Source organism: Choristoneura fumiferana, chromosome 6, assembly GCF_025370935.1.
Source record: "Choristoneura fumiferana chromosome 6, NRCan_CFum_1, whole genome shotgun sequence".
NCBI classification, from domain to species: domain Eukaryota; kingdom Metazoa; phylum Arthropoda; class Insecta; order Lepidoptera; family Tortricidae; genus Choristoneura; species Choristoneura fumiferana.
This window is the reverse complement of record NC_133477.1, coordinates 13,502,719-13,525,721: the sequence shown is the minus strand read 5'-3', so window position 1 is coordinate 13,525,721 and position 23,003 is coordinate 13,502,719. Positions and strand designations below refer to the sequence as shown.

Sequence of the window (23,003 nt, the reverse complement as noted above, 5' to 3'; positions counted from 1 at the left end):
GATTTACAATATTATTAAATGATATGTATACATCACAAGTATTTAACACAACTTTATTTTTAACACAGTAGGTTCGCTATTTGAAGGGATCGCTAATGCGGATCGGAATTATTTCCAAATATCCCTGTCCATGATATAATCATTAACTTTATAATACGCCTTTGATATTAATGTCTTCTTGACAATAGATCTGAATTTTGTATCCGTTTCATTTATAATATTTTTTGGAATTTTTATTAAAAAACGTATGCAATTTCCCAGAAAAGACTTTTTGGTTTTAGCCAGTCTGTAAGATGGAACTTTAAGCTTCCCTGTGTTTCTAGTAGCCTTTGGCTTATCGACGTTAGTGGGATAATCACATATGTTCTTCCTAACATACATGATTATTTCAAAATCATAAAGCGACGGCAGGGTTAGGATATCTGTTTCCTTAAAAAAAGATCTTAAAGATTCACGCGTCTTCAAATTATAAATTGCAAAAAAAATATACTACTACTACTAAAATATATTGTTGACTGTATAATATCCGCACTGGAATATGCCGATAATGCCGATATTCAAGAATGTCAAGATCAAAAGCTCGGAATATAATTCGAAAATTAACGGTGGAATAATTTGTGGGATATTTGAAATATTAATTCCAGCGATATTTCTGTAGCAATGCACGAATTTTACAATTTTGGATTATCAAAGTGTCACAAATATCCTACTATTATACCAATATTATAAATGCGAAAGTTTGTGTAATTTATTCCTTCCTTCTGTCCATTGTAAAGGTTGCCTGGAAGAGATCGCTCTGAAGCGATAAGGCCGCCTATTGCTTACCTCAAAAAATCTCTGTGTATATACCTGTGTTTTCTGTACTGCTTGTTGTGTTGGTGTGCAATAAAGAGTTATTGTATTGTATTGTATAGGTATGTGTTAACATTTGTGTGAGATATTTGGATGAAATTTGGCACATAAATAGCTGGATGTCTGGAATAAGGCTACTTTTTATCCCGATGTGCTCACGGAATTGGAATAAAATCCAAAAATTTCAAGTGCTAGGATTTGAGACATGAAATTACGTAGGCGAGATTTGCGAGGTTTTGTTTTAAAGAATTCCCGGAATTTGAATACAACGCAATAATTATGCAACTTTACGCGCGCGGGTTTGAAAAAAAATATGTAATAACACGCCTGTGATTTTACTATTATACGTAAATGATTGTAAAACACCCGTGTTTTGCCAGCGTTTTATGGTAAAAATATGTAATTTTGTATTTCTAGCAGCGAAATTGTTTTCTTTGTTCATTACGTGTCTTGTAACCACTAATGCGACGCTGCCACTACTAAAACCGCGCAATGAAAAGAAAAAGTCGGGAATATTGGAGGCCAGGCAGGCTGTAAAGCGTTAACGCTACTCTGTTTCCCCTAGTTCTTGTTGTTATTTTCGCCGGTGCGATAAAGCAATTAATTTATAACTGAACGCGTCCATCCAATAGCCGCTTGCAGATTCGATATAAAATTGAGTTAAGTCATTTAATTATTTGAATAACGTTTTACCTTATTTTTATGGAGGTTTATATGATTGCAAGCTTTTTTATACGGAGACTAGCTTTTGCCCGCGGCTTCACCGGCGTGGAATTCGGTTATCGCTCGCTGTTTCTATGGGAACTGAGAATTTTTCCGGGATCAAAAGTAGCCTATGTCACTCTTTGCCCCATAATCTATCTCTTTGCCAAAAATCACGTCGATCCATCGCTCTGTTTCGACGTGAAAGACGGACAGGCATACAAACACACACACTTTCTCATTTATAATATTAGTATGGATAGGCTTGCGTTTGACTACAATCACGCCTAATGGTAAGCGAAGATGAACTGTGCCGAATTCTGTACCTATCCAAGGCTCTGAACCGATCTATTACCTATCTTTTTTTCTTTTTTTTTAGATAGGTACTATATGTATAGACACTTTTTAGTGTATGGTTGCTTAATATCCCACTTGACCGTTTTTTTGCTGATTGATAGAAGGCTATGCCTGCTTTTAAGTAAATGATGTCAGCTTTATTAAATTAATATTGGATGCAGTAATAGCTCTAATGAACGAGCGTGCGAAACCATACGAAAGTTCGTAAAAATGATAGCACCATTAGTGATGCTTTATAATAGTTTTAACCTAAAATTTACCAGCTATAAAATATTTACATTAATTGGAATTTACGTTGATAATATTGCACAATGTTTCAATGCGAGATATTCAAGAATTCATGCAAAAACCCGCCCTCCTCCACATCCACATAAAACAATATAATTACAGAGTAGCTAGGACTAGCTACGTTTTGGTTCATTAAAGTTTTCCTTCAAAACATGATACCATTCGATAAATATTTTAAAAATAGGCCCAATTTATTAACGGGTAATGATAATAAATAATGCATAAATAATCATAAAAGTAGATACTTAATATTTTTGATCTAAGATATCTAATTAATATCAAAGTTTCATTGTATTGAAAAGTTACATAAATATAACTTATAATATCATTTTGAGTAAAATTATACATAACGTACGTATGTATTACTTTATTCTTTGCCCTAAAACAACCCATTTATAACAAGTTACATCAATAAACAAATACTTGACGCAGCATCAACCCGCTGACTACGGAAACTTTTAATTGGACGAAAGAAACAAGAACAATCTCGTTCCCATGTTTACAAGATTATTCTACTAACGGGAATTGTGCACAACTGGCATAAAATGCCCCGAGGGCTCTCGGATCCGAAATCTTAGAGATGGGATAAGCACATCCCTATTAAGTTAATGATAGCTAACCGAAATGACAGCTAAAATCGATTATCTACATCTGAATTCGATTCTACTCTACAGCTGTTTACCTCCGTAATTTACAGCCGGGATATATTTTCTTACACTTACTCAGGAAAAAGGTAACGTCTGTTTCTTGGAAAATTTTGTATCTACTTACATTTTCATGTAACTTTATTCTCTCACTGTTTTGTATACTTATTTTGGAGTTAAAGCTTTGATTATAAAGCTAAAGCTAACACTGCAAATTTTACTTTGTGCTAATACTAGGTTTTATTCTAAATTTAACAGCATTTGCATAAATAATTTATTGAATCAGGCGTTACTTTGAGGGTATATCCGAACTATAAACAACAAAATTACTTTGCTCATCCGCGACCTTCAATCTTTGAACTTTTTTTAGGTCGCGGGTGAGCAAAGTAATTGTTTATAAGTAGTTCAGTAAACAAAATGTACAAGTACCTGACATGTGATTATTGATAGTTAAAGACCCCAAAAAGATATCAAATAAGGTCTTTTAAAATAAATCCGGAGTATTTCAGTAGGTGGTTAGATTAGTTTGAGTGACTCAACACTCCTGTAAATGTTTTTCAGGGTATTTTTAATTTTGTTTGACAGTCAAAAACGATTAAATTTTGAATCACAAATTTTGATGAAATTTTTTAACAGTGGTAATCAGTCAAGTATCTGATATCTGAAACACTTTTGATTGATTTTCAAATAATTAGTATTAGGCTCTCTGGCCTCTTCATCCGTAGACCCTGCTTAACAGTTATTGAAAATACAAACTGAAATATAGATGCACAGAAAAAACAGAAAAATAAGACCATCACTGGGAATCGAACCCAGGTCCTCGGTAATCCGTACCGCGTGCTATACCGCTACACCACTGATGGTCAACGGTACCGACACGAATTTCCCTATGCACCTCATATCTCTGCTTGTGTTTCTTACTTAGTCACTTAAGCAGCGACGCTAGCGACATCTATGCCGTAAGCCCTCAAACTTTTTCGGCATTCCTTTGGAACTAACCGCTCACCCGGACAAGAGATATCGTTTCTAAGCAATCAAATTAAGATTGGTTTTTTAGGGTTTACTAATGTTTTGGCGAAAACTATTTAGCAAATTATGAACTCCCAAACTATTTATCCCATATTTTTATTTAGGCGAAATTTCATTTCCCAACTCAACATTGCGCACTGATATCATTTCCAACTAATGATTTGATAAATGATTATTATGCAAATTATTACCTGGGATTTTTTAAGATGTCAATTGTGTTTTCGTCAAATGCGTTGATTGGCATTCCTTCATTTAGCAAGCAAACAAGCAAGCAAGCCAAGATTTTTTTCCGTTCTGTTACAAAAAAAACCTAACATCGAAGGCTAAAGCGGAAGCTACGCTACGCTTCGCTCCCGCCTTAGCCTTCTGAACCTAACCTATCCAAGTCGCTTCTGCCTAGTCTCGTCTTGCTCGCTCGCTTCGCTCGCTCACCGCCACATAATTTAACATTTATTCTTTTTATTTATATATCATGACTGATATACCTACCTACCTTATATGTAAAAATTGGCTAAATGTTATTTGACTATTTGTTATTTGCCTTAGCCATCATTTGCTACATAATTGTTTGCCACATAAAAGTGTGATGAAGTAAAATTTGCAATATAAAAATGTTGCGAAATAAGAAAAATGCGAAGCAAAGTTATCCAAGGATTGGTTTGCCAAATGAAACTTCGGCGAAAGGTTGGTTGCTAAGTGAAATTTGGCGAAAAATATTTCGCCGAAAAGGCAGTACACCGTTTTTAGAATCTTTTTGTATTTTTTATTTCAATACCAAATTTTTACTTTTACGGTCATCCCGTAAAACCGAAATTGAGTTGCTTAACAGTTGTTGCTCTCTCTCTCTCTCTCTCTCTCTCTGGCGTTAGCTACGTTCCGCGAATTTGCGGGTGAGCAAAGTATTTTTTTATTGTTCATTAGTACGTTACATTCTACGTTTTACTAAGTAAATATTGATATTGGTTCCAGTTATGTATTCCAGTACCTAACTTGGTGCAATTAACGCTATGAGTAAGTAAGCTATTTAAATTTCAGCTTACAGAAATTTACTTACCCGGAGATTTGACAGCTGATTTGTCATTGGTTATCGTTATCGTTATAGTAACACGACGCCACTTACGTTAATGCCAAGACGGATGCCCTGCGCCGCTATAAAAACCGCGTCTTCCCGATTCGAATAAACGAAAATGGAGCAATAAATCTCTCCCAGTCATCAAACAAGGTCGATAGCCCGTGAACGCCCACTCCTCCTAAAATACCTGACTAAGTGCAGCACATTATTTTAACTGGCTCTCGAGATGCTCAAAGTTGATTGGCTCGCTTTTGAACCTGAAGATTTCGCGGAGTTTCAATGCGAGTTGCTACGGTTTGAGCGACTTTCCTTTTCATCTCACTCGATTTTGACGGGTATAATTTATACATGTCCAAAGAAGTTGGTCCGTTTTGTCTAAATCAATTTATAAAAAAAAAGATTTGATTGTGAGCCTGTTTGTTTATTTGTAATACATAAATTTACCTTAAATTACAGATTTGATTCTGTCACCTGTTCAAAGTTTTAAATAATTATCAGTGAGTAACATAGGTTATATTTTATCCCGGGAACGTGTGGACTTACCACGGGAGGCAAACAATGTTAAGAGCCAGTTATTAATAATCTATCTCATACTTTTAAACGAGCAGTGTACCTATATGTACTCAGCGGCGCAAAATTTGGCCCACACTCCATACAAAATTAGCTATTATTGCATACATTTGAGGGTTAGATTTTTTGCCGCTCATTTTAAGTATATATTTATTTTGGGGATCTCAGAAATAGCTCTAACGGTTTTGACGAAATTTGTTATGCGGAGATTTTCGGGGGCGAACAATCAGTTTACCTTTAATCTTATCTCTTGGAAAACGTGTCTTCGAGTTTTAGACAAAAATAGAACTCCAAGCAAAACTCGCTCGCCCAAGTAGGTACAGTATAAAAAATTAAATCACTTAAATTGCCATATAATCATATTTTTTTTCAATTTTCAGTTTCAGTACATTTTTTTGGTGACTGTACGGTTCTTATATTGTTGTTTCTACGCACGTACCAAATTTCAAGCTAAGCCAAACACTACAAGTGAGTGGAATTCAACTTGCAAATTTCGTAAACCACGTAGGTACATTTATATATTATGTACTTACATAGGTATTAACATTTAAAGATTATAATAATGACAAGACAGTTTTTTTACGCCCAGCTTTCACAATCTAATATGAATTTTCATCTACCTGGAATAATTAGAGTGCTGAGTGTGTTTACGTCCTTGGTTACTCCTAATTAAAATGGATTAAAACACATATTTAATGAGTTCCATCATTTTATTTCCCATATTTTGTTCTGATTTTTTAAAATAGGTATGATAGACAATCCCACATTTAAATAATTCATCTAGTCAAAAATACGATTCGGAAATTGGAATATAATGAAAATTCAAAGCTCGTTTGACTTTTGGTTATGAAACGGATCTATGTAATATACCTAACATATAACCCTTTTGTAATATCCTTTTTGCGTAATTAGCAGGTTTTTAAATGTGAGTTAGAAACAATTAGAACGGCTTTTAATGGTTACGTTTAAATTGAAACATCGTCTGGCCAATGACAGATGATATAGGGCGTTCCGAGTTTCGATATTGCTCATAAACATTTTTACGGCGCAGCTATCTCCCTTGTCAAATAAACACAAGCCGTATAAATACATAGATAGATGGAGCAGGAAATTCGCGGTGCGTAAACATTTTGTTGATATTTATACTAAATAGGTATAATTTATTTTTAGCGGTGAAATTTAAGGTTTCTTTTTTGTAAGCGTGTAATACCGTGTGTCACGTACCTATGGAAACATTGGGTTTTTCAAAGCTTTTATTCATTTGTAAAGGAAGAAAAATGATGCTAGTGATAAATGCGTTAGTTTTGAATTTCTGACAAAAAGAGTAAGACGTAAGCTTTATTTTTAAAACCCTTTCATCTGCGTATTTTCGTGTCAAGGCTGTACTATGTTCCTAGGACAGGCCAAAAAATAACAGTATTTTTTGTGTCTACATACTACGAGTATAATAACAGGGGTCAGTGTGATCACCAGCCATTTTTGGTGAGGTACACAAATGATGAATCGTAGTAATGAATGAAATAAAATATTATTGTGTAAGATTAAGTTTGGTGGAGATCCGCCAACGGGATGGACGAATGACTTTAGGTTTAGGTACTCTTATTTATGCCACGAGTTCACGGTGAATGCAGGCCGCTTCCAATCGAAGCAACTGGAGGTCTATGGGGGAGGTCTATGTCCAACTGTGGACGTCCTACGGCTGAGATGATGATGATGATTAAAATATTATTTTCATTCTAAACAGTAAACATGTTAAAACAGGTTTGTTATCTCTATCTAACAGTGTCGCTCACCCCACCCTGTACCACGAAACGCAGTACCTAACATATAGTATCACTGTCCGCTTTTCACCTGGTCAGGGAACATACTCCATGAATCCATAAGAATGAAACAATTTTTAGCGTATTAAACGGAAACCATGGTGATACGTGAAATATCATACGAATGCGGTAGGTACAATACCATCGATATGGTCGATATTTATGAATTCATATAGAGCGGCCCAGCAAAGTAACAAAATCAGCATTTTATTTCACACGCCGTCTAAATAATGTTTTAGACATCAATCATTGTAATTTATAATTTAAAAACATTATTTTACGATGGAAACCTGAATAAATTATATTTCATTAGAAAATACTCTGAATAGCCGCGTACGGTGAACGCCCTGGGTTAAAATGTCAAACCAAACAGAACTAGGTACGCTCGATTATTATTCACGGCACTATTTTAGAGCTAAATAATGACACCGAGTCGTAAATATGGTAATCACCTTAAACGTGAAATTTCTCTCGAGCCGCACCTCGCAAATTAAATACGTGTGCCAATTCTAGTCGTCAAGGGTATTTGGTTTCAGTCAGCCGTTCGGTAAAAGCCATACGTGGCTTGTCATCTGAATTTATAATCGTTTACTGGCTTATTTTCGTGTCAAGTGACTTGAACCAAGAATCAATTTACGCAATACAAGTATTCTTTACTTTCTATTGCACACACTACTTTGATGTGAAGAATTCCTTTGTCGCTCCCGCAGAAACTTTGAATTTTTTTTCAGGATAATAGGAGGATAGTGGGTGCGCCTTATTTTTATGACAAACTATTCATTAAATATTTTAACATCGATAATTTTATTTTGTATTTTTACCAAAACTTGGAAATATCACAAGCAACCTTACTATAACAAACAATTAAAGTTGATGCCTACACACTTATTACATGAATGATGTTTTAAGAAAGTTTTGCTGGTTCATAAAAGTTAGCAAGCGGTTATAGCAAGTATGCTTTGTTTATGTTGAAATTACAGAATGAAAACAAACGATCGTTAAATTAATAAATGCTCATGAATAAGAAAATCTGACTTAATAATTGAAAAAAGTCTTATTCGTTTTTGGTAACGGATTTTTGTCAACAAAAACAAGGAACAAAAACAAGTTAGGTTTGTAAAACTCAATATTTTTTTTTTTCTACGCATTCAGACACTTATTTACTCATGCTCTCTGCAGCTAAAAAAATATTGAGTGTTGAGTATCAATTCGATTGTGCTACGAGAAATCATGTAGCGCTACGCCGTAGCAGAGTTCGTAGCACCCTGATTTAACTTTAGTTTTGCAGCGGGAAAAGTGGGATTATTATTCCCGGGCAATTATCCCGGACAATAACATAGTTACGCGAGATAGAAAAAACTGAATCTGCCTCTTATCTAATACATTATTTATGTTTGCTTGACATATTTATTCGTAACTTTTACATAATATTAAGCATGTCAGTAAATTATTAACAGGTGGACAATGTTTTTTATAATTTATTTTTCGTATATTGAAAGCTTCAAAAAGGGTTCAAAGGGGCATGATGGTTTGTATTGTGGAACTGGATTCAAACACATATTTAAGTAAAATATACATATAGTTGATTGTTAGGTTATTGTGTTATTTGTAGTTAAGTAATTATAAATCTATATTGGAAATCAAATAGACGCACAAATGTAAAATAATATCTTGAACCGTGTACGGCTGATTCGCTTAAAATAATTAACATGCTTAAATGGTAGAGAGGTTTATTCTGAGTGAATAAATTAACTTATGTTAATAGAATCATAGTGAGGCACATGCGTACCGTTAATATGCGCTTAAGTAAGGCAAGTTATTAAGTTATAAGCTTAACTCAGTAACGACCGATGAGCTGCTGGTGTATTAAATTACCCTAAAAAAAGCAAACATCAAAATCATATGAAAATATATTTCTCTATTAACTGCAACAACTCGAGCATAATCTTGTTAGTTTACATAAAGCGATTTGGAAGACATAAAGCGAACCACTTTTAAGGAATTAACCAAATTTGAGATAATTTGACGCGGCTTGAGTGTCTTGCCTTACAAATTGTGGGGTTTGAGTGGGATTATTGTAAAAGGATTATCTTAGCCGTAATTTACAAAGGCGTGGCATTTTAATCCCGTCAAAGTCCCAACTCGAAACAACATCCATTGTTGAGTTCGTCAACGTCTTTTAATTAATTTTAATTTAAATTTTGTCAATTGTCGGCGAAATTAAACGAAGTTTGCCGTTTCTTGAGAACGTGAGACGGTTGGCGGCGAGCCAGGCTTGTATTGTCTGTTTACTTTTCGCGGACATCGCGAACAATGTGCCACTGACAAAGGTGAATGAAAAAAATGTAATAAATCGTGAATCCGTCGCACCCCACGCACCGGCCCACCGTCATTTGTCTACAGGGATGAAATTAAATCCATTAGCACTCGGAAATTAGTACTTCTTTCATCAAAAGGGAATTAAGAGATCAATAGGAAGTCAATCACTGCTTCCATTATTTTATCCTTTGAAGGCTTTTGCGAAAAAGTCGATGTCGTTAAATTTATATTTTAGTTAGACGACTTTTTGCACCGGAATAAAAACAGCTGCTGCGGAGTTTTAACATTGTGGATTTTATTTTGGCTACGATACAAATTGAACTTATGTATGACAAGTTATGTTCGGATATACAACTTTATATTTACTTCGTGCCAATATAGTTATGGCCTTAAATTTCTGTCTTAGGAGATCTTCCTGGCAATGAAATGAGTTGTATGTAGTTAGGGGAGATAACTTAAGTAAAATTGTTCTCACTTAAAATAATATCTTTCAATGCCTTTCATTACTTGCTTTAGCTTACCTTCCTTCGTTCCACGGGAACTTTAAACAAAGAAAAAAAGATAGGTAATAGATCGGTTCAGAGCCTTGGATAGGTACAGAATTCGGCACAGTTCATCTTCGCTTACCATTAGGCGTGATTGAAGTCAAACGCAAGCCTATCCATACTAATATTATAAATGAGAAAGTGTGTGTGTTTGTATGCCTGTCCGTCTTTCACGTCGAAACAGAGCGATGGATCGACGTGATTTTTGGCATAGAGATAGATTATGGGCCAAAAGCAGCCTATATTAATATAAAATAACTGCAATGCACTTAAAAAGCTGCACCAGTGAAAGTTATTCTTAACAGAGAGAGGAAGAGAGAAAGAGAAACTCCCTTCCATACCCCCCCCTCCCTCCCCTACGTAGATATAATTCACAATATTTTACCGCTTTAGTTTATTAGATGTAGGGGCTGTTTCAACACCCATTGACCAATTGATTAATTTTAACTGACGGATAAATTTAACCATGGCTGTAAAACGGGAGGTAGACTAGTATTTGCAGAGTCTGGTGCACAACATTATAAGATATTTGAAATTATCAATCAATAAATGACTTTTATGAGCTGTGATAACGCGGTTCCCCCTTTGATTTCCACTCTATGCAGAGACATGGCATTTAAGGCATTTTGTATGGGTGTTTTTCTTAAAATATAAATTAAAACCGCGATGTGATTTTCAGGAATGCACATGAGAATTTAGTACAATCTCAAAATTTTAAATCAACTATCTATGGTTCACGCGAGCACGTCGCAGATAAAAGTTAGTAATTTGTAAGCATGTCTGTAGTTAGTGTCTATATTTCTTACTCTTTCACGCTAAATCGGAATGTCGGAATTGGATGAAATTTAGATGGATTCAAAACACCCTTGTTTACCACAATATAAGCTCTGGAATGATACAGAGGTTTTTTTATCTTAGAAAATTGCTACACTTTGGTATACGGGTTAGCAATAAACAAAACCTTTGTAGATAAACTCTTATTTCCTTTGAAATCAAATCATAATCTATTCCTTTGAACATGAACGCAATACGTCAACATCAAGATCTAATAGTAGGTATAAATACTCTATTTACACTATGGTTTCAGGTGTTGAGTGCTAACCACTATTGAACGAGGGTTTTGGATACTTACGGTTAGGAAATGTACAAGCCAGTTTAATTCGTAGACCTATCAGGTAGCTGAAAGACAAAAAGTAATCTGATCGAATTTTTCCACGCCCCGCGTAATACAGTTTATCTGGAACGGTTATCGACGCGCAGGGGCACGCAGACCGCGACTCCCTGCCGATCGCAAGGGAAATTGTTAATTCTATCGAAACGAAACACATAGGAAACCACGTCCCTAGGTCGTACGTTGCGATGGCTTGGCACCCTTCCAACCAGCGATTGTGCTTTACTATGGCGATTATTTTCACTGGTGCACTATTCAAACTGCTTCGGCATCCAACGACTGAATGGACATGAAAGAATTTTCGTGTGCAACGACCGACTGTAATGATGGCCGTTTATTCTGTGAAAAGTGTACCAGAAGGAAGCACACGGATTTAAAACGTTGTTCACCGTTAAAAATTATATACTGCGCTTTTTTTACGTATGTGAAGCGGGTGAAGGGTCGCGGATGTTGATATGCAAACAGCGTGTCCGCGGTGCGACATTGTCTATCCCGCACATAAACGCGTGAAACATGGATATCGCCGTTCGGATATACGTTTACGAGACCTCATCATTTTATACGACCCAATAATGTTAGTTAGTTGCCATTTTATCACAGTAAAATTTAAAATCTCTCTTTACGTAGTTAGAAAACAAAGATATTTATGGGTCATAAAGCGAACTCGCTATTGACTTATTGTTGCCAAGATGTCGACGGAGTGGGTAGTAAGCGGAATTCGGTAATATACGTAGAAGAGGGATCGTGTAGCCACATACCCTAGCTCCACTTATGGGGATTGCTAGCATTTTCTGAATTGTTGTGTTTTCGTCTTTATTGCATATAGGGGAAAAAAGGTAAGCACGCTGATCATTCCGTGGTAGCGGGAATTGAATATGACGTGTTCCGAAATCTGAGATGGAATTGAGATAGCAATTTAGTTTAAAGTGGTTTGACGCTATGTGACAATTAAGTAAGATTTTGAGACAATCTCTAGAGAAAGTAGATAGATACGTCAATCCATTCCGGGGCCCTTCGTGATGATCCCATCCATTAGGCTGTCGCAATTACTGTGGTCCTTCTAAAATGCCGACCGCGCCATTATGTGACTCGATTGAGGTCACTGCCGCATACGAATTGACAATTTCGTCTAATGGAACGATAAGTGCACGTAGATGGCCAATAGATTTTGTTCTAATATCTCCGTATGACCATTTCATACGCCGGATGTCATATTACCTAACACTCATATCTTATTGTTAGACTTCTTTTAGGAAATGGCCAAGTGGACACACTGGCATACTTACAAGATCTTTTTATATTTAGAATTTTTGAGTTTTGTACGCAAAGCAATCCAAATAAGCTCTTAGGTATATGATTGTATTTTCTATAAGTTTATATTCTTAAATAAATTTTCATCCAAATAAGTGTTCTCACATTAAAAAAAAACAATGAATAATGAATCGAAGGGCTGATTTGAACAACCACAAAGATATCATAATAAATAAATTTGAAGATATAAACGCAAAGCAATATATTTTCTCAGATTCTTGAGACAACTGTCTGCGCTCCAGTGTAATATTTTAGGTGATGGAAAAAAGTGGAATACTGGCTTGTAGCCAGAACAGGCGACAATTTCCTTTTTGCTATTGATACCGTTTGATACCACGTACCTACACTTCACGTTTTTCCAGCTCCTATTGAGTCCTCTGTCGTTGCGAAGAAAAATGATAATTGAGTTTTAAAATTCGGTCATTACAAAATCCTTGCTTATTTAGATCAGTACGAGTAATAAAGTATCAACAAAATGAAAGTACGAATAAAAACGAGAAAGTTTGTTGGAAACGTCTTACTCTGCCTACGGTATTAATGATAGGTACAATCAAAACTTCAAGAGCTTTTGTTTTTATTGTCATAAAAGATAAGGATAAGCCCTTGGGCTTTGTTTGAATAAACTTAGTTTTATTTATAGGTCGAGTTGAAGCCGTAAATTACAGTGGGGCGGTACATAGGAATACTTAATTAGGGTAATACCAGGGCGGTGTGCGCTTAGGTTGGCTTATTTGCAAAAATGTTGATTAGTATTATTACCGGGATGGTGGGCAACCCTCAAGAGGCGAGGTAAAGGCAATGGCTCACGCCACTTGTCACACGTGACGGGCTGCTCGCACTCATATCAGTAATTTGTTATATTTCTACCAAATACGAGTATTTTGTGATTTTCCAGTCCCAAAATACTTGTTCATGGCACATAGAAATAAGTGCTCAAGTTTTTCAAATAAAGATTTACAAATACGTACAAACTTAAATTTTATTATTATGAACACAATTTGGTACAACTACCCTTGCAATAAAAATAAATTATATGCCTTATACGGGTCATAAAGCATTTTGTTTTTGTTTTCAAATCTAAAACCGGATACGTACACAAGGGTACCCTGTCTCTAACTTTATAGATGAATATTTTTTATATATATACGAAACCGCTCCATAAGCTAGCTGCTCTGTTTTAACTTAAATTTGATGTGGTTTATTCTACCCTCATAATTTAAACCCAATCAATATTTAAATATGAACCTACACTTATATTAGTATAAGTACTTATCTATAACTCAGGAGAACGCCCTAGAATTAAGTTAAATAAAAGTAAACGTAGTACTCGTTAATATGCCTTTTTTGCTATAGAAGTATTTTAATAATAAGTAATTGAAATAATGAATATTCAACAGCAAGAATACGAGCAAAAAAATATTTTGAATAACAATTTGGAGTGTGCTGGTTTGTCGAAATGTTTATAGTAAGGCAACTTAAGCAAATTACTGTGGAACCCTCCGCCATAATTATTATTCAGCCTTTACCCGAGGCAAATCGAGTAAATTTGTTCTGAAATTACTTTTATTAAAAGCATTTCTTTCCCTCCGCCGAACCAAAGTGCTAAAGTAGAGTAAATGGACTGGAATTTCCGGTTCACGAATAAATTATCTAGGAATATTACAGTAAATTACTTTTAAAAAAGACGTTCGCGATCGTTCCAAATATCGGTCAAATATTTAGAGTGCAAACATTTTCATTTTATCGGAGGAATCCGATTGAAGCCGTCGCTTGCAGCCATTACGGGCTCCTTGCGCGCGTCGCTGGCTGCAGCTCACAAATGCTTTTTGAAGTAGACCTTAATCACACATCTACCATCTTACTAATATTAAATATGTATAAACGCTAAGGATGTGTGTATGCGTGCGTACGTGTGAGCGTGTGTACGGTCAGCATCAAAAGTAGCTGGTTACTTTTTACTCTGCGCTAAGTACGTGGTTGTAAAACGACAAAGTACAAAAATAATCAGCTACTTTTGATGCTGACTGTACGTGTGCGTGTATGTACGTGTGTGTGCATGTACGTGTGTGTGTGTGTGTGTGTGTGTGTGTGTGTGTGTGTGTGTGTGTGTGTGTGTGTGTGTGTGTGTGTGTGTGTGTGTGTGTGTGTGTGTTTTGAATTTGAATTTTTAGGATCTTTAGGTGCTCAGGGCCTCGGCCTTGCAGAGATCTCAAAAATATTTATGATGGTTCTCGTTATCCACTTACTTTTACTTTCCAGTAGGGCCTTCAAGGTTCTGTATGTGCTATGTCCAAGACCTTTTTACATATTTTGTGATGTAATATAAGAATGGTTTATTAATATGGTGGAAAACTAGTATTTGGGTCATCGAACTGTTTGGGACTATTGTAGTGCGCCTGATGACCGAGCGCAAGAGAGTAGTGGAAGATCAGATGCATGAGAGGAGCACTATAGCGTAACTCAGCTATTGTAAGTTTATTAGTTTGTGTCGGTTTGGCTTTATCTGTTAGGGTACAAATGTAATTCTGTCTGTACTTGTAACATCTTGGTGGCAAGATTAGCGTGAAAGATGATGATAACGACCCGGTTCTTACACAATACTGATAGGACACAAGGTCTTATCACTCGCAATGTCGCAATATATAAAAATTGCATGTACTCGTAACATCCCACGCGAGAGATGGAATGATCTTCCGAAACAGGACTAGAATTATGCAGCTCTGTAAATAAGGTTGTTACAGATTTTGAGACACATTGCTTAGAGCACCTGGACGCCAAATGCTTTATTATAAAGACCCGTCTGAGACTTTCCTACACGTATAATGATAGTGTTAAATTACATAGTGCGCCCTGTAATAGGATCTTTAAAACAAAGTTTGGACTTGCTAGCTATATTCGGGTAGGTACATGATATAATAAAATTAATAAACTAGTTTAAAGGTTCACCATCAGAAAGATGGCACTGGGAACATACCATCATATTGATGATCTGATAGCATCAGATGTTTAGAATGATGTTTCTATCTTATTGACTAAACTCGTAAACTTACCCAAATAAAAGGGGGGACATAAATCATTTTCAGAGAACAGTAAGTCACTAAAGACTTTGAACGAGAACACAGCAGAATTCGAAGTGGTCCAGTAAATAACTGTCAGTTACTTGATTGGTTTGACTTTAATTTATGCAAATCCAATAATTTCTGAATTTAATTTCTGACACTCAAGAGGTTCTTTTGAATTGAACATGAAAAACAAAACTAACAGGGCTAGAAAATAAAAAAGATTTTCTTTTGTACGTTTAGCAAAATATCTGATACTTTAAACTGTGCGTCCCTTTAAATAACACAGCATTTTGTCAAATCATCAACTCAAGTAGACATCTAGCGTCAAAATATTACACTTTAATCAAATGTAATTTATAAACTTGGTAACAAATTAAATAGGAATTACGTCCCAAAGTTCTGAATATTAAACCAGTCCCTTCCTAACTAAGTGTTCTAATTTATGTAAATAGGAAAGGTCTGAAGTATGATATGATATTGAAGGTAGCGTAGTGTAGACTTCGTGAATGAATTTGATTTCAAGTTTGACTTTGGTTTTAACAAGAAGGTTGCTAATTCTTGGCTGTGTTAAGGCATAGTTTAAACACTACTGCCGTATTGAGGTGTACATTTTAAATTTTGCTAAGTGTAGTAGTAGTAGGTTTATTAATGTTATTTTGTATTACCAAAGTATAGAGCATAAGTAATTGTCTTAAACTGATAACAAAATTAGAAAAAATAACACATGCTGTTTTGCTGATTGTACATCATCAGTATTAAATTTCATGTCAATTCGATCACCTATTTTAGGCATGGGTCGTTACGTGATTTGAGCGAAACGAAACGAAACTGGTGACAAGAATCACGTCACTGGTTACTAAAACCAGCAATTTTAGTAACCAGTTTCTTTCATTGTACGTACGCGTCACTGACGTTTATGACTGTCACTGTAACTGAGTATTTGTGGCGTTATCTGGTAAAAGGTACCTTGTTGTCGGTTCTAGTTTCCGAGATAATCGCGCTTGAAGTAAAATGTCGAAAAAAATCATTTTTTCTTTTTTTACTCTATATTAATAAGCAGGGTATAAATTTTAATTTGACAGAGACACAAGTTTTAAATCGATTTTTTATGAGTTAAAACTTCCCTTAAAGTTTAGTAAGAAAGGTACCTTATTGTCGGTGCCGCTCTTGAATGCTTTCTGTGCGCTCGGTATCGGTTTGGAAGACGTGTCGGACGTCGGTACTTTGTCGGCACGTCATCATCATCATCATCATCCTAGCGTATACGTCCCACTGCTGGGCACAGGCCTCCTCTCAGAATGAGAGCTTGGGCATTAGTTCCCACGCGGGCCATTGCGGTGCTTGTCGGCGCGTAAAAAACGTCAAGAATCATCATAAAATGCGTTTCATTAGAGTAAGGTAAATCATCAATAACTGGCCACCCTTAGGCGGTAGCCAATTAGGCCCTTATTACACTAGCGATTTGCGGGCGAGTTGAAAGCGAGGTGAGCGCGCGCGAGTTCGCTTCGAGCGCGTAACGATTTCACCGCGAGCATGAAACGATATCGCCGCGAGCGCGCAACGATGTCGCTGCGAGTTCGCTGCGTTAGCGCCGAAGGCGCCCTATTTATTATACGAAAGTCTACAATATGGCGTTTTTGGCGCTAAAGCAGCGAACTCGCCATGCGCTCGCAGCAGCGACATCGTTGCGCGCTTGCGGCGAAATCGTTATACGCTTGCAGCGCCTCGCTTGCCTCGCTTTCAACTCTACCGCGAATCGCTAGTGTGATAAGGCCCTTATTGACGATTTACGCCACTTTGTCTTTTTTTTATTCGACTGGATGGCAAACGAGCAAGTGGGTCACCTGATGGTAAGAGATTACCACCGCCCTTAGACACCTGCAACACCAGGGGGATTGCAGATGCGTTGCCAACCTAGAGGCCTAAGATGGAATATCTGAAATGCCAGTAATTTCACCGGCTGTCTTACTCTCCACACCGAAACACAACAATGCAAGCACTGCTATTCACGGCAGGATTAGCGAGCAAGATGGTGGTAGCAATCCGGGCGGACCTTGCACAAGGTCCTACCACCTGCTGGTCTTTAGAGGTTGATTTATAGTAATAATAATAACGATTAATAGTTACAACTACAAATCAAAAGCATTTTTTTAGATCTTATTCTTAACTGTGTCACTAAACATTTTAAAACCGACAATAAGGTACCTTTTCAAATACGTTAATCATTTAGTGTGTTGAGATAAAATTATAGGTTTTTGTAAGAGTTTTAATACTACAGTGTTCTTAAATTAAGACTATTAAAATTAATCGTAAGTTATTAGTCGTTTTCAAATGATATCACTTCATAATCACTAAATATTTTACCACCGACGATAAGGTACCTTTTAGAAAATATATAGTGATTGTACCAACTTTTTACTAAACTTTACCTTGAATTTTGAGACTGAAAAAACTAGTTTTTTAAGATGTGTTGAGTTAATTTGGTCTCATTTGGCTATGTTTTAGCGTACTAAATATAAAAGTTTGTTGATTTTGACTGTTTAATTACATTTGTAAACAACATTAGTAACCTGACCTAGGAAGTATACATTATAAATAAGGCAAGTGTTCCTTAGGAAAACTTCTTTTCATAACGCAAAGAGCTGCCTTATATAAAGTGTATCCACTTAGTATTTTTAGTCAGCTGATCCAGATTCCAGATATAACGACGGCAAAGGTGACCTGCGGATATTCCTAGAACGGTGAAATATTCTCATGTTCTAATAGAAACGTGAGCTACAAGATTAAGATAACATGAGTCCTGGCTCGTACACGTCAAAAACATTAATAATTCGCGTAATTAATTATTTATCTTTTGACATCTTTCGGTTCAATATCAGTTCATTTTCATACTATTTGGATAATTATGGACTTCCTTCAGGAGCTAAATTAGTATACCGGGTGTGGCAGGCCACACCCCATATTACAGGTAATATGAGCAAATAATTAAAACATATCATGCTCCTCAAACTGAACAACATTATCTCAGCGATTTAAAAATAATTATTTTTAATTTTTATTACACTTTTAAGTTTATTCGAAGAAGCAATGTAAAGCAAAATGCTTGATGTTTGTAGCGTGATTAAGGGTGGATAGTTATTTAAGTAAGTATTAACCCCTCGTAGTTCTTGCCTCAACAAGCGTATTAAAATGACACAAACCACGTCATCTGGGTCACAAGCCAACTATCAATTACAGTTATTATTCAAACCATCAAATGTAATTGTACATACATATAATCACGCGCCTCTTTCCCGTAGGGGTAGGCAGAGACCACTTCTTTCCACTTGCTACGATCCTTACATACTTGTTTCGCTTCGTCCACTTTCATTATTCCCTTCATACATGTTCTTCAGTTTAGGGTACTCTTGACCTGGCTTTTTTTCAAGACATCCCTGATTTGGTCTCGAAACGTCCGCCTAGGTCTACCCCTTCCAACACTTTCATTCACACTCGCCTCATACACTTTTTTCGTCAATCGTTCTTCATTCATTCTCTCGACATGGCCAAACCATCTCAGAATACCTTTCTCAATTTTTGTCACTACATCTTCTTTCAGACCACAACGTTTCCTTATCTCACTATTTCTTATCCTGTAACTCCTATCATACTTCTTAACGCTCTCATCTCAACTGCATTTATTCTGCTTTCATGTTTCTTCTGCTATATCCAACTTTCACTTTCGTACATGAGTGTCGGAACCAACACCCCTCCATACACAGCCAAACGATCCTTGTTAGACACCTTCCGACTATTCATAAAGGAGTGCAAAGTTCGTTTCACCATGTTTCCTGCATTCACTCTTCTTTCAATATCACTCTCACACTTTCCATCTCTTGTAAACCTTGAACCCAGACACACAAACTCATTCACCTGTTCAACTTGTTCATCTCCAATCACGATATTACAGTCTGTCACTGTCTCATCTCTTTCAAACACCATCACTTTCGTCTTCTTTACATTCATCTTCATTCTCTTTCTAACAAAAGCTCCACTCATAGTAGTTACCATCTCCTGCAACTCCTCGGCCGAAGACGCAAGTAATATTTGGTCATCAGCATAGAGAAAACTAATAGGTACTTGGTTATCAGCATAGAGAAAGCATCAGAAATGTAATTGTAGTAAGTTGAGAATTTCAAGGTTTATGAAAGTTTTACTTGAATAAAAGGTGAATGTTTATGGCACTGCGTACGCATATTTGTTGGTTGTTTGCTAACTTGTGAACTATAACACACACTCATTTTAGAGTGCAATTTTACTGAGTTTCGCACTATGGTATCTTCTCTCATATGTCATGACCAAATAAACCACTCTTTAACTACAAACTCGTAATATGCATAAACTAAATAAAGTCGATTTGAAAGTAGATAAACCATTTGAAATAGCGAATCAATCAAAAGTTTTCAGCGTTACATCGTAAGAATGCCGAGATATTTTAATAAAATCTTATTTTTATTGGAAAACTTATTATTTGAAGGCGGGTAATTCGTATTTACAATCATCGCCCCACTTCACAACACATTTCATCAACAAGTTCAAAGGGTCACCTTTGAGAACTCTTTGGCTGCGTGAAAAAGTCGGGCAAATTTAATGATGGCAGCATCGTGTGAATTAACCGTGTGTTTACGAGGACCGAGCCCCTGAGGCGAGCAAACATTTACTTCGTCCGTTTACCACGTTTGCTCCGTACACAATTTGTCATAATTTTAAACCAATTCAGCTAGTCCTTTGAACTTCGCGTACCGCTATGCAATTTGAGTTTAATGTTCTCTGTTTAGGTTAAAGATTACGGGGTTCCCGTGATATACTTTCTACTGACCGCATTTTATTTGCGCTCAAGCTAAAATTTGGTTAGTGTTGAAAATTACGAAATGCGTATCAAAATTACGAAGCAAAATTGGTATTGAGTTGGAAAATGAAGTTCTTATGCAAATTTTGGCTTTAGGCGTTACTTTTGGAATTCCGTATGGACTATAAACTTGCATGTTGGAAGCACACACAGACGTAGCTGTGGTAGCGGAGTAGCTTCGTAAAAGGCAATTCAATATACCAGTCGATGATGATATATCCATGATAATCAGTATAAATTATGACTGTAGATTTGAGTTGGAAATCAAGTAGAGTTACTGACCTAACAAAGCATACCTACAATTTTTTTTTGAATGGTTAATATAATTGAATTTAAACACAATAAACCAATTTACTATTAAAAATACTGTTGGGATGACAGAGGTTTTCAATATATTAATTACCACCTTGTATACTTGCAACCGGTTTCTCTTCCCAGGTACCGTTGGAGGGACGAGGTCCAGAGAGACCTTTCGGATCTCGGGGTCAAAGGGTGGCAAGAGTTGGCCCAATATCGTAAATAATGGTATAGTCTGGTATTGGTGGCCAATACCCACTTCGGGTCAACGCGCCCAGATAGTTAGTACTTGGTAGTAGTACAGTTATGCAGCAATAGTCACTGTATACGAGTGCGTTAAACTTTTACAAAACTTTCTGCTTTGATGGCTAGAAAAAACGCGAAAGCTTAAAAGCGTTAACTCATCCACTGTGTCATTTACCTATTTAAAGGCGACACAAGGGGCGACTAGAACGTGGTCGCTTCGGGCGCGCGCGGCACTTGACCGATTTTCATGCGACGCTATTATAGCGCGAAACAATACCTAATACGAGTAGATCGTGTAAAGTTTCAAATCATGGCTGCTTCATTTATTAAACCAGCGTTAAAGAATGATTCGATTCTAACAAATGTTGTTCATGATCTGTCTGGTCATTCTTAGGTACGCCAAAACATGCTCTTTAAATCTAGCATTAAAACTGCGACCTGTCTGCCCTGCATATATTTTATTACAGCAACACATTGTGTGTATATGTATCTCTTCCACCTCCACACTGTAAGTACACACACAAAGACACAAACCCAACTATCACCAATACCACGCAACATTGATGCGAACATTGAATTGAAATTCCGATTTACTAAAAGTTTCGGTTAGAAATATGGCAGTGGGACCTAATTCATTGAAATTAAGTGACTTTAAAATACTCAATTATTAATGATTTTCATCATCCTTTACAAATCATAAATCAGAAAAGAGAATAACATTTAAGCTCTGAACTGAGCTGACAAGATTTTAAGAATGAACACCTTGCAAACAAACTTCTCAGAATATCTTTGACAGCAGTTGCGTGAATACCTAAAAGTTGGCAAACAAGCAACAAGGTGAGCGAGCACGAACAAACTACTTAAACATATTAAGCACGATAAAGTCCACGGTATTCAGTAAAGTTTTACTTCGGTTGATTTTTCGGTTAGCGGATTTACTAAGATATTTAGGGGTACGATGGAGTCGCTTTTAACATTATTATTATAAGAAGTGCTTTCAGTAAGATATAAAAGAACGTCATCTCTTACTGTTTATAACAACATTTTAAATTAATGTGTGAAAAAATACGTATTGACTAAGTTGAATGTTGAATTGCATAAATGCAGAATTATTTTGTTTTTAAAAATACCTAAAGGAGTCTTCTTTACACAGAATGTGCTATTTCCAATATTTAAGGTAGTTGCCATCTATGTGCCATTCGATCTTTCCACCCTGTATATTATGGATAAGTGAGATAGCAAAAGCTCTTTAACAAAACCATAACAATAAAACATAATTTTATTAGCACACAAGTTTTCTACTATTTTCTTTAGGAACAACACCCGAATAATTCTAACAAACTTTCTTCATTTCATGGCCGGGCCGTGCATAAAATTTATTCCAATATAAAAGTTCTTATTTCAAGTTTTACTTTACTTAGTCTGCACAAGCAACAGGTGTTATTTTGATGTGGAACAATTGAGTTTAATTAATATTTCGGTGTAAATTATTTTCATCAGTGACACCAATTAAGCAATTATGTAAGTAGGTACGTTGGTGTTATTTGTGCAATAATTTTATCCGAGATAATTGGAATATTAAAACTAGTGACATTCGTATACAAGTCGTTTGAAAGTTTAATTGGTTAATCAGTTTACACTGAGTAGATTTAATCAAAGTAAATAGAATCATGTAAAATATAAAGCATCGTTGTGTAAAATTAGGATCTAATAATAATTTGTTCACCTCTAGTGTCTTTTTGAATATTATAATGACGAATGAGAAGGGGGTGACTATTATTAACCTTAGCTACCCAAAATCTTAATTCTTCCGTGTTCGTGACTGAAAGT

General features: G+C 36.0%; 1 protein-coding gene across 1 annotated transcript in view; it reads left to right on the top strand.

Moving 5' to 3' along the window:
* LOC141429106 (uncharacterized) overlaps positions 1 to 23,003 on the top strand; it is a 36,584-nt gene that overhangs the window by 1,493 nt on the left and 12,088 nt on the right. The gene's annotated exons all lie outside the window — the stretch shown is intronic.